Here is a 17,140-nt window from a genome sequence, read left to right on the forward strand (position 1 = left end):
TGCACTACTGCAGCAGCTCTGCCAGCGTAAATGAATGCTAACTCAACAGACTTTAAGAAGTACATGTGGATTTACACCTCTGAGAAAGAGCCTGGGTATCTGCTATCTGGAGGAGCTGTATGAAGTGACTCTCCCCCCTTTTTTTTCTCTCTCCTTTCTCTAGCTTTTTCTTTGTCAGTCCATCTTTCATAAAAAGGAAAAAAACAAACCCCAGAAACAGAGCATTCCCGCAGTGGGGCAGCTATTTGTGGTAGCCATGAAAATAGCAGCAAACACTGGGTAGCTCAGTCTTTAGAACAGGTCAGTGGCTCAAGATCACCCACCATTTCTCTTTTAGGCAATTTCTGCAAGGTCCATCAAGTTTGCCATCAGGTCCATAGGGTCAATGCACAGAAGCACACAAATGATTCCTGTGCTGTTGTTCCACTGGAGAATCTCTAAGCTTCCAGTGAAAGCAGAGGTAGGAGACAGCATAGCTTCATACACACAGGAGGAAACCTGCAGGCCTGAAGGTATCAGCTCCATCTGCAGTATCCCCACCCCGGGCACTGTGTTCAAGCTGGGCTTGGCTGCCTGAAAGCCAGTGCCCCACTGCTGTGGGAGCAGAGCCGGGGGGAGAGCCCCACTGGGATGCAGGCTCCCGGGCGGGGAGGACCAGTCTTCTTGGATGAAACAGGGGGAGAGGGGCAAATGAGCTGTACATTTTCACTACATTAATGCTTGTAGTTTCAGGGGACAGAGGAAAACCCAAGTGACCTGACTGAATTAAACCCAGGAACTGGCTTAGCTGGAGAAATAAGAAGAGGGGAAGAAAAGTCAGACACTGAGTTGTGACAGTTTGGTGGAAAATCACCATGGCTTTTCTAAGCTGTTTTCATGCCAGAACTGACCTACTTCTTTAAATGCTAAAGAGGTGGAGGCGTTACTGAACTGCAGGAAAACAGAGCTATCCCAGGCTCAGCAGAACCATAATGTGCAGGAATTGTTCCTCTAAGTCAGCCCAAGCTGGGAAGCTGCAGTTGATGGATCTTGCTTTGCCTTTAGGGGTATGGGCAGAGGATCTTTTCTGCAGAGCAGAGCATTAATGGGTGATCATAGGGAGCCCTGCGGAGGGAGGCTGGGTGCTGTGTGAGCCACCCAACAGCTGGTTCTGGGCGGATGTCGGTCACTTAGAGACTGGTGACAATAAAGGCCACTAATTAGGGCATTAAATCACTAACCATAGAGAAGAGATCAATCCGTTTTGTGACACGGAAAAAACCCAAAGGTTTGTGCTGTGCTGTTTATCTGGATACATTCACCTTTCTCTCTGATCAAAGACACAAGGCTAAGGAATGCTTTTCTAGAAACCCTCAAGCTACAACCATTCTGAACAACTTTGCCCAATTCAACAGCTGCTCCATAAATCTTTCCTAAGGATTTCAATCTTGGATAAGAGACTTGGGATTGTTGTAATATTTTTCTGAAAACAGGAGAGGATGTTTTATTCCACCTGGTTGTTTTTGTACTCTGAGGCTGTGGTCCATGGAACGACAGGAACAATAGTTCAGCTATTTCTTAAGGGTTTCTACTGAACATACTCTGAGTCATATAAGCTGAAAAAGTATTCCATTTGGAACATCTATTGTTGAAATGATTTAAATTGTATTTGAATAATGATAAATGTAGAAATACAGATTTTGCTTATTTTATAGATTATTTTACAAATATAGATTTTTTTGACAAATATAGATTTATAGATTTTTTACAACTATTATAATTATGTTCATACATAGATGAGAAAATATTTTAATCAATCTCAATGCTTTGATGTTGAAATAATTTTACTCCATTTATATATGCAATATATACTTTTATAAAGTAATATAATTTAAAGTTATTCTTTACTCAAATAAAGTTCTTTATAAAACTAATCTCTTAAAATAAAGTCCTTCCTCTAGTGATAAAACCCATCTGTCTTTGAGCAGATCAGTTTAGAGTGTGATGTCTTTTTGTGTAAGAAACAGCTGCTTTCGAGCATCCAAAGCTCATCCTTATTTTAGAAGGTGATTGTGAAAACAAAACTGACTATTGCATACCATAAGTTTCCTTAAATAATGTATCTTATAATGCAATCATCTCCAACAAAAAAACCAGGAAAACTTTATTTGCAAGAGGAGCTGTGTAACTGAGCTTTGCTTAGTTTGTTCTGGTTTTCTCCATGTATTACGGATAAAGAATGTGGTTTTAAGAAGCTACAGGCTAATACATGGACACAGGAAAATGTCCTCTCAGAATAAACGAGAAGTCTCTCATTAGCAAACTGCTTGAGTACTACTACAAGGCATTAGTGCAGCTGGCACAGTTCCTGAGAATAGAATTATTCATTTCCATGGTTACCCATGCTAGAAATATTACCCTCTGCAATCACTGTAAACAAAGATTCTTTCACAACGGTGTAAAAATTAGAGCGCTTTAAGCAATTAAAGGAGATTATAAATTGCACAGAAGTTGAAGTTGTGCCTCGTAAGCACTGTGGCTGTTCTAACACTGGAGGGGTTTGCAAGCCCTCTGCGAAGATCTGATCCCTTCCCAGCCCAAGCAACGTGCGAAGCTCTCATCCACCACCATGGCAGCAAGGTCAGAGGCCAATGAGAGCCAGAGCACCTCAGCAGCAAGAAAGCCCTTCCACGGGTGGTAGGTCCTCAGTGGAAGTCTGCTGTTAAAACCACACAGGAGGGTGTGCTAATAGCTACAGCAGAGGAAGATAAGAGGTGGGAAGTTATCACACGTGTTACTGATGGAGCTCCCCTCATGAACAGTATAGTGGAGCTAATTTGCATCAAATCTTAAAATCACCAGAGAGAATGGTCCCTGGAGCTAGCAGAAGCTTGGACAGAAACGGCAGCCACAACTGGGGTCCCCTCCTGCACCCACACTTGGACAGCTGGATCAGAAGGTCTGACATGGTGACATTCGCACCGTGCAAATGCCCAACTGTGAGCCACAGCACACAGCATGAGTGCTTGTGTGTCCGTTCTCTCCTGGGTGGGACAGCACATGGTCCTAAGGGTTCTCCAGGTTCACTGGGCTCCCAGGCAGGCACCCATGCATGCCTGCTGTGGGACAAAGCATAATGTGGGGCTGAGGAATGACAGTGCCTGACCCCAGCATGCTTTTCAAATGTGATTCTGGCAGCGCTGCAGTGACACTTCTAAAAAGCATCTCTCCTGTTCAGGCTGGAGGAGAGTTAAGGGGATCTCATCAATGTGTATAAATCCTGAAGGGAGGGCAGAGCCAGGCTCTTCTCAGCGGTGTCAGTGACAGGACCAGAGGCAATGGGCACAAACTGAAACACAGGAGGTTCCCTCTGAACATCTGGAAATACTTTTTTACTGTGAGGGTGACCAAGCACTGGAACAAGTTGCCCAGGGAGATGTCCCTCCTCAAAAGCCATCTAGGCATGAGCCTGGGCAACTGGCTCAAGATGCCCTTGTTTAGCAGGGGAGTTGGACCCCACAACCTACAGAGGTGCCTTCCCACCTCAACCCCTCTGCAATCCTGTGGCTCTGTAAGGGACAGCCCAAGGAGACCCAGGAGGAGTGGGTTCGCTGAGGCAGGGGCCGCACTCAGGCAGACAGTGGCTGGGCTGAGGAGTCCTCAGGACACTGCTCTGGGACCAAACCCAGACACTGAAACAGAGCCCACAGCAAAGCCTTGTTAAATTAACTAACATGTCTCCCATGGGATATAACACCTAATAAGCAGACTTCGGCACAGGGAGATTTACTGGAGAGCCAAGGCAGCAGCTTTCCCTGCCAAGATGCTGCTAGAGGTGACTGCTTGACGCCCCAGCCATGGCACTACCCAGCTCTCCAACACTGACCCTTGAAATGCAGGAGAATAAACCCAGCCAGAAGCTGTTAAAAACTACCAGAGCATGAAGCACCACATGATGTGGAAACAAATGCTTTCTGAATTAGGTTTCCCATTCCTCCATTCCATAATGCCATGCTCCTGTTGCCTGCCAGGCAGGAAGGGAATGTGTAAGCCAGGGAAGCATAGCCCAGCTGGCTCTGCCCAGAGCAGGAGGAAAGCTGTGTCAGGTCAGCATCACCCGAGTCCTGGCTGCAGACTGGAGGCCTGGAGATCCCTTTTGTCTCCAGAACAATGTCCCTAAATAAATTCAACTTTTTCCTTTCTAAATACAAGTCATGCATGAGCAACAAGGCTGTTTCAAACAACCTCACGACAATATAACACACCTCATCAGGATGTTCTCTTTTTCTTACCTTTCTTTCTTTTTGAGGGCTACCCAATTAAAAATTGATTACCTAGCACCTAAAATTTCCTTGGCATTTCCCTTACATCTGATAAGGTGGGTTTTTTACTTTCTCTCTTTCAGTGAAGCATAATAAATATGCAGAACTCATAGCTGCAGGATATTACTGAAGCAAAGAACCTCAAAACATTTACTGCGGGAATCATTTCGTTGGTGGTAACAAGCCATACAAACAGTTTTCATCGGAACAGAGACATACCACTACCTGAAGTTACAAAGGTTCCTCTTCTGCCAAAACAGACACTGCATAATCATCCACAATAGCATCTTCATGTGTCTTTGTAAAATACTTCCTCTGCTGGCAGCTGTGGACAGCAATAGACTGCTTGGTCAGGTGGGTCACCAGATCAACCAATATATCAGTTCCTACATTGCTGTTTTCCAGAGTCATGGCACCTGACTCTGGAGGCTCAGCCTTGCTCATTGAATCCCAAGGACAGCTACCTGCTGGCTGCATAGTGGGAGCAATGAATAACTGCTGCTGCCGTCCCTGGTGGAAAGCAGGACGTGAAGGAGGAAGCAGAACATGCCTTTATGACTAGTATTACTTCCTAGTCTTGTGTTTCTTCAGTTAGTTTCATGAAAGTGGAGTCTGTGGCCACCAGCAGGTCAAAGCTATGCAGGACACTGCAGAAAGGCCATCTGGTGGCAAGAGCATCTGTAGTCAGAGCTAAGGACAAGTATATCAAGAGGCTCAAGATGCTTTAGCCCCCATTCTCCTCCTGCCCTTGGCAGGGAAGGATTCCCATCATGGGGCTACAGCTGAGGAAGGACTATAACACCCTTCTCCCACTGCTCCACAATGTTGCTGATTCTCCTTGATGCTCTTCCTTTCCAGCTGTTTAATCCCACATTTGCAGAGGCCCAGGCACACCAGTACCATAGTCAGCAGGAGGACAAGGCGGCTCCATTGCCCCTCTTCAGCCAAATCCTCACCCTGGGTATTTACCACTGCCATCTCATGCAAAAATTTTGGGAAATAGGGGGGTTTCTTCCCTCTTCTCATGGAGGTTATGGCCACATCTGCACCTGGTCAGTCCGGGCAGGATGGGGGGAATGAGAGAGTGCTAGCTACCATTGTACCATGTCCCTACCCATTTCTCAAACCACAGGCGGTGAGATAAAATTTGAAGGATTTAGCCACATGAAAGCTTCCCCGCAGAGGGATCACATTCCCCATTTAGAGGTGGGAAAAGCAAAGAGGTGGAATTTTGCATTGAAGGTCACACAGGATATCTGTGAAATGATGTCACAGCCTGGCTCCAATTCCCTGTCCTGTTCTGCAGCCATTCTCCTTCTTCCTGAGCTATGTTAAACAGCCCTGTAACAGTGCCAGGGAGCCTCAAGAAGCCCTGCAGAAAAGCCCTAGGGAAGAAAGAGTAAGTGCAGTGATGCACAACAAGACAAGGAAACAAGCAACCTGCAAACCTCGACAAAGTGGTCCTTACCTCTGCTTTGCAGCTTGGGCAGGGGCTGTCACTGGCACACCAGAGCATTAGTGATCCTCACTGCATGGGGACATTTCTGAACAAGGGAGGTCTGCAACAGCTATGGGAGCTGCAGGTTGGTAACCTCCTGAAGAAGCATTTCATTTCGTGCTCCTGCACATCATCCAACTGGAGAAAAACAAATGTGACAAGGTAACACTGAAATGAAATCCCGAGGGGGGAAAAGAAATCAGGGAGCTTGTTAAGAAGCCTGCTGCCATCTGGAAGGCAGGAAGAGGCGTGCATCTGTGAGAAAGTGGCATCTCTGGGGAAAGCCTGGGTGCTTGCAGCTGGCACAGCAGGATGAAAGGATGGGGACTAGCTGACGGGCCTGCCCTGCCCTCCAAATCGGGTCAGAGGGTGATGGGAGAGTTGGTTTTCATTTGCACGAGACTTCAGGGTATGTACAGAATCTAAAATAATCACCTCATCTGATTACTGTCCTTGGCAGGAAAAGTAACTTTGTGGCCCAGAGGGTTTAATTGAAGATACAAGGGGGGAAATGGGAACACATTGGGCTCTTGATTTGCTAATAGGAGTCTTTTGTGCTGTTTATTGGTTCAGAGCCATCCCCTAGGTCTTAACCCTTTACTTCTTAGTTGCCATGAAAACATGTGGTCTTCCTTGACTATGCATTTTATTTTTCAGAGGTAAGAACTGTTCTTTTTGAGCTTTCACTAAGCTCACATCATTGGTGCTAAATCTGGGGCACGAAGAGCGAAGAGGAAACCTATGCCTTGGTAACAGATGCCTTTGAATTAGTAACTGGTTTTTTAGTAACTAATATTTTCTGTAGTTCAGCCTAGTGAACACGAGCTTCACGCTGTCCTTCTCTTATGGAAACGAAGTACAAAAGGCTTTTGCTTTTGGTTAGTCATGTAAATCCTCCGATGAAGCCTATTCTAACAGAAGGGTAGTAAAAGTCTGTGCTATAAATAGTGCTGTGTGTTTGCCTGCACTCAGGCAGAAATGTAAGGTTTCATCGCTTGGATTGAGGGTCTTGGTTGTTTCTGAGCCAGGGGCTGCCATTTGCCTTTATGCTTGTGCTCTGATGTCTGTTTTGTTTTCTGATACAGTCATTTATTTTAAATTGGTCTGAATACATGTTACATCTTGAAAGAGAATTAAGATCTGGCATAGACAAGTTAAGTGTGTAACCTGGTCCAACTGTTCTTTCAAAAAACTTGCAGATTTATGAGGTTTTCTATCAGAACTTAGGGAAAAAAAAAGATAAAAATATGGGCAAATTCAACATCTCTTCCCTGAGAAAGCAGAAATAGGCAGCTCTGCAAAGGATGCAATCACCATTTCTGTATATGAGCATTTCTTACCGATTTGAATGGAGCTGTTCAGACACAGCAGCTGCATAATCAGACCCTAAATCTGGCATGATAATGACTGGTTATGGTCTAATTGGAAGGATCAAAAAGCTTAATTTGTTAACATGGGGGGAAAAAAAAAGACATCTATAAGCAAAAGAGTAGCAGGAGTGATTTCTTCCCCATAAGAGCTTCATTCTTGTTTGATTTGTTATCGGTCAGTAAACAAAATCTATTTGTGCAGAATGTGAAGGGTAGAAACTCAAAGATGGATAATCATAATAAAAAAGAAATACTCAGAACAATCACTTGATTTTTTTTACCGTCATTTTTCTGATCCTTTACATCATTTTAGTAGAACAGATGTTTTTTTCATGTCCGCTTTAGATTGTGGCCAGTATCTTCACAGCCATAATTAAGAGCAGGTTTTTCACTACTCATAATTATTAAGACACATTTATCTTTATTTATTTAAGCCTATTTTGTTGCAAAATTAGGTTGTCTTCATCTTTACAGGTGAACAAATGGAGGTGGGCAGGGGTGGAACAGAGCCTCTCCATGACTCCCACCATGACACACAGGAGTGTAGACTCAGCCATGAGACACTTTTGAGCCAGCCTGGTGCAGGTGCTTAAGCAATAGTGAAATTCTATCAGAAAACCTCAGATCACAGTTCTGAGCAACACCACAGCCAGGTTCAGCTGACTTTGGACCAGACTTTACAATGTGGTACGTGCAGACTTCTGTAGATCAGGAAAGGAAGTGCTGGAAGAGGGACTCGCACGTCCCTGGTCTGGGCCAGAGCTTTGTTGGCAGTCACAAGCCCTCCCTCCTCTCTCGTGGCAGCCCTTGGCTCCAGGTCATCTCACCTGCGATTCATGTGGCTGCATAAAGCCACTCTGTGAAGGGTCTTTATGTAAGGATGCAGTATCAGCATGGGTCACTCATTACTCTTTGGAGTAGCTGTGGGGAGTTGTACTTCAACAGAATCCTCGCATTTGTCTTGTTCTATTTAGAATAGTAGCTGTGGGACTCCATCTATGTTTTTTTAAAAATATTCATTTTTCTTAAGCTGTTAAAAATACACATATTGGTCAAGGGCAAGTGTCCTTCATTATTCAGAACAGGAGACCCCCTGTTCCCAGTAGGAAATATCTGAGCTAAGGATCTTTGCAGAGCAAAAGGGGTGATGTGTCATTAGAGATGAAGCAGGTTCTTCATCCTCAGCTGCCATAGCAGCATCCATGGCTGCTGAAATAACCCTTTGCAGAACCTTTGAGCCTCCTTCCCATCCCCCTCAGGGCACTGTGGAATGGCTTTAATTGGAAGCAGATGTGCAATGTGGTAGGTAGGAGCAGGCGCCTGCTCAGTGTGAGCTCCTAGTAAATAACTCCTGTACGATCACTTTGAAAGGGTAAAATACCATGATTCAAGGGAAAGGATTTAAAATTAAACTAGTACTCACTCACAGTCAGTTGACTGGTCCTTTAGTCCTGCCAATATTCCTTACCAGTCATTAGGAGTCAAGAATATTCTCTTCCCTTTCTTGCTTGATAGGTTTGCAAACTGGAGGGAACATTCATCTTCAGTGAATGGGTCACAGGGAGATTTCCAGGTCATCATTCCCATTGCAAACACTTTTCCAGTAAGGTGGCCATAGAGATGTAGTCTTGGGTTTAATTGAGAAGGGACTTCTAACCCAATGTTAGAAACTCAGCCTCTTCATCTTGATTTCAGAAAGAATGTTTGGGCCAAGTCTCCTGGTTTCAGGAGACTTTTCAATTTTCCCCTTCACAGCAGATCTGCCAGACCACTGTAGTCTGGTTTTGTGGAAGGTGTTAACAGCTGCATCACACATATCTAGTTACCAAGATTCATGAGGTTGCTGTCCTTTTGCCCTGCACTTCCTTGCAATCCCTCTGTCCAAAAAACCCCAGTAGCTATACATGAACACAAGCAAGGTGATCACTAGACAATCTTCTGCAGCGGGGAATAATTTGAACCACAACTCTTCTGCTTCCAGAAGAGAAGAAGCTGTATAGAATAAAAGACATGAACGTGCAATAAGAAACATAGGCTGAGAAGGCCTGAATGTAAATTCACTTGTCCATTAAATCACTGGGAAAACTTTTCTTCAGCCTCATTCCAGCTATTGGAAAAAGGAGTTACGCTTTTGTGAACATAGGATCACTTTATACTGTGTCACCATGTCCTGCTACTTATGAGCTTTTCAGACCTTTTGCTTTGCTGTTCCTTAAAAACTTCTGAGCAGATTTTATTCTAGCTCTTATTCTGGCTGGTTGAGTACCTTCCATGGACAAGTAGTAACATGGGTGAACCCTTAGCAATGCTACTTGGCTAGGTAAAATAAATAAGGATTAAAACCAGACTGGTGCAAATGGTTTACACATCTTCTAAAGGCAAGAATTTTAAATAAAGTTGCAAAACAGATGTTCTAATAAATGTAACTTCATAGTCACAGCAGCCATGTCCCAGTTTTAAAAATGAGAAATGTAGCTTTCAGCAGACTGCATTTTCCAGCTGTCACACCAAAACTGCAACTCCAAAGTTGATTTGTGCCAAGAGAACCAGCTTCCGTGATGGCTGCCCAGTCAGGAGAACTAGGATGTAAAGCTGATTTGAAAAACAGAATGAAACTCAGTCCATTTCTATTATCTAATTGGTTTAAAGGAAAGAATAATAAAAAAATAAAATAGGACATGCTGGTGAAAGAGGAGACCAGAAGACTAAACCTCTCATTTATAAAAGCCCTCCTCTAAGTAAGGAATTTAGTCTAGTTATTCTATGATGCTAACAGTAAAACTGCTGAAGGCATTTCTACATAAAAAGAAAAGTGCACACATGACCATGTATTCTCTTTTATGCTATTTTGGAGACATAATTCCCTGATGTTTTGTTTTCAAAAGCCTAGTATTTTCCAGTGCACTGACTAGATTGGCTCTATCTCTAGCTTGAACATCAAAAAAGTAACCTTCACTTTCATCAATGAAAAGTGACAACTGATTTTATTAACTGTATTCATTATAACACATAATATGACAGTGGGAATATTTTTCACTGTAAGATTTTTGAATGGAAGAAAAGTGCAGTTAGTCTGAGTTCCTTACATTCATTAGAAGCAAGACTATTGAAACCATCAACATTTACAATGACACATAAGCAAACACCAGAATCAGTGCCAATAAATACACAGAGTACCAAAATAAATATTTACAGAATTAAAAATATAATAAACACTGATTAGTATATCCTTGTGAACTGCCAGGGAAGAAAGACATCTATTGCTATCAGTTAGGTTGTAAGTAGGTGAAGAATACAGTGATTCGAGGAGACACGTACTCATCAAAGTCTGTATAGGTGGAAAGGAGCAGAGTGTGTCTAACAGTCTGTTACAGAAACACCCCCCCGAGCATTGTGAGCTTTCAATAAAAGAAAGTTGGTGCACACAGACTCACCAGATTATTATTAACAAACTGCTCAGGTAAGAAGAGCAGGGAGTTCTGGCTTTACTCGCTCATTATCTTGAATAGGTCATACGCTACCTTACTGGAGGTTGCTGACACAAAAAATAGGAGGGAAAATTGTAATTAACAGTGATCTGTCAGCTGTAACACCTCTTACAGAAACAGGTTAAGTGACTTCTAATAGGACACATCTGTCCCTTTCAGCACACAGGAAACCCCAAGAGCATTGTTTTGTCAGAGGCAGTGTGGAGCAGTCCCTGCTATGTTTTCCTCAAGCATGCCGTGATATTTAAGCAGAGCTGGGCTGCAATAAAAGACTGAAGCCATGCCATGTTTTCTGGACTTACCAAATCTGTATTTTCCACCAACCACATCCATTCCTCCTCCTGCATTTCACAGGGCCACAAGTGTCGACACTAGAGCTTTTCTGAGACAGTCTTGGCTGACAAACACAGTAAGGAAAATTCAGACGTGGCCAGATCATGGGATCTTCACTTAATAACTATCAACACCACCAACAGACCCACTGATTTCCAAGGGAATACTGGTGGACTGAAATATTGTTCAGCTGTTGAAATCTGTCCCATGGCAGATGATTTTTGCACAATTTCAATTTTACACAAAGGCAATGGCTTTAGTCTTGCTCCAGCTTTTGAAAAGCAGGAGAACATTGATTTTACCAAGACACATGCTGCAGAAAGTTACTTGCACTCTACCTAGGACTCGGTGGTGCTACTGCACCTTATACTGCTACTGCACCTTATGCTCTTATCTCTACTTGTCCTTGGGCTGCAAAGGTGCAGCCAGTGCCCAGCACCCTGCCAAGGGCTTGAGTCTTCGCATCCCTCTGGCAAAATGAGGATGGAAGAGCACCGAGAGGCCACGGGTCAGTGCTGGACTACAGTGGATTTGTGGAAGCCACTGTGCTGCAACTACCTTCGTAAACGAAGGCACTGAGCAGTCACACTGAAGTCCACGAGCAGGAGAACTGGCTTCAGCGCACCCAGACTCACACAGTCTGGCTCCTTAGTGTAACACAGCAATATTAGCATCAATGCAAGAAAAAAAAAGAGCCAGATTTAATAGGCATATGTTTAACTCTCTTTCTCCACAGGACCAGCGGTCCAGCCCTTCATTTCATCCCATCTCCTAGCCAGCCTATTAGCCCTCCCACCCCAGCACAGCACCACCCCCCTGGCTTCCCCTGCTGCTGTCCCACCTGGCAGCCACCAGATTCTCCCAGTGACGCTGCCTTGCTCCCCTAGTCCATGGGGTGCAGGTGAGTTGGAGCAGACCTTCCCCTTTGCTGCCATCAGCCAAGAAACATCACCAGATGTGTAGCTTTTACATTTTAAGGTCAGGCTTAATTCAAAGCAGATGCAGCAAATTTCTTTTATGAGCACATTACGTTCAAAGCTTCCAATGCATCTGCAGAAAAAGCCCATGGAAACAACCTGATACTGAAATAGCAACTGTTTTGATGGAATATCATCCAAAATAATAAAATCCTGTTAAAAATTTTACCATTCAGTCCCTACATGCTGTTCTCCGTAAAACCAGATTTAAAATGCAGCTATGTAATAATTAAAGGGAGGCACCATTAGCTACCATATCAATACACATGAACAACAACAAAACGAGCAGGGGGGGTAGTGCTCTGGAAAGGCTCTGGTCCTGGTTTTGCCATCACAAGTTAAGTTAAGGAAGCAGTGATTGTGTTAGCTGTAGTTTAAACATGCTGAGCACTGGAGTTATGTGCAGGAGTGGCTGCTTGTTAGATGGAAAAACAATGGAAAGACATGTTTTGCATTCAGATCAGTGAAAATACTATTACAGTAATATAAAAGACTGCACACAATCACCTGAATAATGTTTATCTTTAAAAAAAGGAAGACTTAAGAAATACTTCCTATTTCCCTAAGGTGAAGAGTTTAAGGACCTTCGCCAGTTCTTATGGAGCCGGTGAAAGCTCTGCCACAGCAGAACGGGACCTTGGAGAGAGATTGTCATGTTGGCAAACGCCAGTGTTCTAACTTTGCAGCCAGCCATAGCTGGATTAGCTTCTATTGCAGAACATTGCTTGGATGTGATGTGAAAGTAGGCAAAGCAATCTTCTTTTAGCCATTGCTACAAGAAGCCTTTCAGCGTGGCAGTTTAAACTTCTTGCCCTGTGAAGTACATAACCAACTTTGGTTCTAGTTATTTAAATACGTACTGAAAGGAAACAGAAAAGCAGTTCTTAACAAAGATAAAGAAAATCTGGGCACAGTCTCCATAACAAACAGCATCTGAGCTTTCCTACAAGAGTGACATGCTTCCCTGCTAGATTTGCTAAACTGTCATCAACAGGAAAATGGAGAGATATAATCCACTCTATGCAAAATATCACTCAACATCCTCATCTGCATGTATGAGACCACAGAGCAGAGATCTCCATTTTAAATATCTTTGCAGCTTGTTCTGAAGGTGAATGAATTTTTTCAAGACCAAGAAGCAGAAGCAAAGACCTCCTGAAGAACACACTGGCAGCAGCTCCTTTATTTTAGTGCTGGAAGGCTAGATCAAAAATCTCAGTTTCCCAAGCAACTGCAGTATGGCTGAGAGGGAATGAGAGACATAGTGGGAAAAAAAAGGGGGGTCCCAGGCAACAGTACTCACTGTTTTGGATAGAGAAGCCCTCTAAGGCAAGAACAACTTTAACAACCTGCTTTCGCAGGAATAAAGGCCCCCAGGACGTGGCTTGAGTGTTTATAGCTCTTAATCCTTTGCATATGATAAGTTCTTCCATTTCTCTCTACGTGAAATGGACCGAGGAAACACCAAATCAATGCTGACCGTTCCTAGCCAAGATGCTCAGAAGGAAGACAAGATGTGAGCTCATGAGGAGCTAAAAATTCCTGTGAGCCAAATTAAAAATGAACTGTCCCCTGAACACAAACAGCAAGACAGATCCAGATACCTCCCACTCACAGTGAACAGCACCACGACTCGTGACAAGGAAATCCAACCCCTCAATGGAAGAGAGGGATGGTCAGTGGGAACCAGTCCCAAGCCACTGAAGACAACTGACAGATGCATTGAATCTCAGATGAGTCAGTTGTTGTGCAATTCTGCTTGGACACATGGGGTTATATCATCGTGATGAAAACATCAACAAAGCAAAGGCAAAAAAAGGGGGAAAGCCAAAACAGTAACAAAAAAAAAAAAACAACCCTGCAAAAGCTGTCACGTGCAAACTCTGCCAAGACTCACCTCTGCATCTCTCTGAGTCTGTGTCAATTTGTTATTCCAAGACCGAAGCCTCAGCCTTTCATATCAATAACTATGAAAATACATTTTCAGGCCACCTTGCTTAGAGTCCCCCATTGTGGCTGCTAGATAACCATCTGCCTCGCAAGTGGCTATTGTTACTGTGAACTGTCTCTTTCATACCATTATCTTGCTGAAAAGCCCTTTCTGAAAGTAGTCCATTAGAGCAGGGAAAAAAAACCAACAACTCGGAGTATGGTCATGTAGCAGAATCAATGGTTCCCTTTGATCTGCAGGCTCAGTACTACAAATCTGAGAAACAACAAGGTTTTGCTTTGCTAAGCAAAGCCTGTTAATTTGGCTCATCTGCACTTACAGCATCTTGCCGAAAATGCCATCTGTATCATACGTTTTGAAGACTTTGGTGCAATATTCGCTTAGCTTAGATAAATAATTCAGTTAGACTCATTAAAAAATAATCAGTGAATTAATTTTCATACTGTATATCTATGCATGTAAATTTTAAAATTCAGTCCTCTACTACCCTGAATGGTGGTGAGGATATTCACAGTGGATGAAGGGAATGCTGGTGATTGATGGAATAAGACTGAACATAGTTTTCTTATCCTAGTCATGGAATTTCTTCTGAAAGCTACTACGTGTGTTTGAGTCCTATTACTGGCAAGAGCAAAATGCATACGCACCACAGGGAAAATAAGACCCTTTATGTCTGTTGCAGGCCACACATATAGTACAGGAAACTTAACTTCTATCATGACAAAAGAAGTCCACAAAAACATCACTTCATGCAACTGAAAGGGAATCTTCTGTGCTGATATATAGGACAGGAATGGATACCACTGAAATCACTGTAGATAGCTATAAACCACTACGCAATATATAGAAAAAAATCCTAAGAACATACAAAATTTACCAGTAGTGACCTGAAAGTGCAAAGAGTACATATAACTAAATGCCAAGTCCTGATCTATAAAATTCTTTATCAATGACATACAAGCTGATAATTACAAAGCATCATTGAGACCACAAAATAACAAACAAAACGAAGTACTCTTTAAGAGAATCAAAACAACAACAGCATTGGAAACGTTATCTTTGGGACTCAGAACACCATTTCTACCTTGATACCTACCAAAGGCAAGGAAAATATATGCTTGAACAGGATAACATAAATAGGAATGCAAACAATCACAGAATGCCTCAGGACTATTATCTCTTTATGTTTCAGCCTTTAAATTCAGCAAGCCATTAACTGTTTGTTCTTAGGCATCTCACAGTAATTTGCAGGGATCTTTCAGGAATTAAATATAGGTCTAAAGAAAGCCTTTGAACCTCCTCCCAACAATTGTTTTAGGCATTGTGTGGAGCTATTTGTATGAAAATTGTAAGCCCTAGTAAATATTAAATTTTCTATCGCCTTTTGAAATAAAAACACAGATGGCTTAAAGACAAAAGCAAGTTTTATAAATACAAAGTTAATTTGAGCATTAAATTGTATTTTTACTCTCACACAACCATTACCCTGAATCAACGTCAGTATGTCGCAATGATTCATAACACTGACGCCCTATTACAAGCTACTTTCCCATTTTCCTTTTAAGGATATGATTGTCCTTAAAATATGTACATAGTAAGCAGCTGAATGAACCCCCAAGAGATCTGCAAAGTGTCCTTACACTGGGTATGCCATAGAAAGCCTGGGAGTGGGACTGGGGAGTACCTGGCTTGGGCAAGCATCACGGCCACCCTCCCATCCTGTGCTCCCAGCCAGCCCAGGGCTCCCCGCTCCACTCTGCACCACATCGAGGAGGAAGCTGCCCACCAGCATGCAAAGGACGGAGGGAAAATGGAGCAGAAAACAAAAGGAGAGAGAAAAATGAGGGGGAAGCCAAATCATTTTAATGATGATTCATGTTAGTCATTACGTGAGAGGGAGCTAGTCTAGTGTCGCTCTATTGGTTACTCAATACAGACATGCCACAATGCAAACAAAATGCTGATGATGAATAACTTGCCACACACAGGTCCTGTAGAGATGGTACTTAGTATCTTCAAGCAATTTTAAAGATGCACCATTCCTACCACCTGTACTCAGTGCTTCCAGTTTCTATGGTGCTATCCCAAGCTCACCACATCCTCCCTCCCTCTCAACTTTCAGTACCCTGTAAAATCTCTCTGCACAATACAACAAAATGGGGAACCGTGATTTTTCTGCAGAGTGTAGTGCAAGGGAAGATGTGTCCCTTACAGTCAAACAAAAACAAAAGGACAGAAAAAGGAATGTTAGGTTTATATCTGAGGACCGGGATAATATTCCATGTTCTGTACATTCATCCTTTTGAGGGTATTTCAGCTTTAACTTCCTAAAATGCACAAGCAGAGCCAGGCCAAATGCAAATCCCTTTCTCAGGCAAAGGAAATCACTGCCAGCGTGTTTGGAGACAGACCTACAGCACATGCCCTCCGCCTGTGTGCGGGAGCGTGCACGCGTGGCTGTGTTCACATGAGTGCGGGTGTGCGCAGGTGGGTGCCTTCGCCCCACTGCACGTAACCCAGGAGGAGGTGCATCCTGACTACACATGCATATGTACAACACGCCTGTGTGAGTAGGCATATAGAAAACCACACACATACACGTTAGAAAGAAAACATATAAAATAACCTTCTTTGAAGTCTATTAAGGTTCTTACTCAAACCATGAAAACAGGGACTGATCAGGAAAACACTTTCTCCCAATTCACTGGGGCGTTGCAGCTCCGTATTAAATCCTGCAACCATTTCAAAACTAGATGCCAATTTTACCCTTGTGACTAGAAGGTCATTTCCCCAGTGAACCACACATATACATATATACAATTCTTATTATGGTATTTCCTAGCTCTTTATGGTTTATCTATAACCTTAATATCCTTCAAATGTATATTCTGTATATTTATTTTCCTTTTTTTTCCTTTCAGTTTAAGAGACAATAAAACCAACTGCTATGTAAGATCAGACCTATTAGCTTCAGTTATGTGAATTTAGGATTCTCTGCATAATATAGACGTGTATATTTTAAAAATGTATATTACTTTTCAGATACACTGGACCATATATTTTATATTAACTGTGGTCTGATGATTAAATACTTATATCAAAATATTTTGTAAATACAAAATATTTACCTTTAGACTTCAGTGATTTTGGAGCTTTTTCAGTGTATCATAAAAATATGTCCTCAGGCACATTAAAACCTTAATAAATTTCTTTGAAATGTTG

This window comes from Nestor notabilis, unplaced genomic scaffold, assembly GCF_000696875.1.
Source record: "Nestor notabilis isolate BGI_N333 unplaced genomic scaffold, ASM69687v1 scaffold16904, whole genome shotgun sequence".
NCBI classification, from domain to species: domain Eukaryota; kingdom Metazoa; phylum Chordata; class Aves; order Psittaciformes; family Psittacidae; genus Nestor; species Nestor notabilis.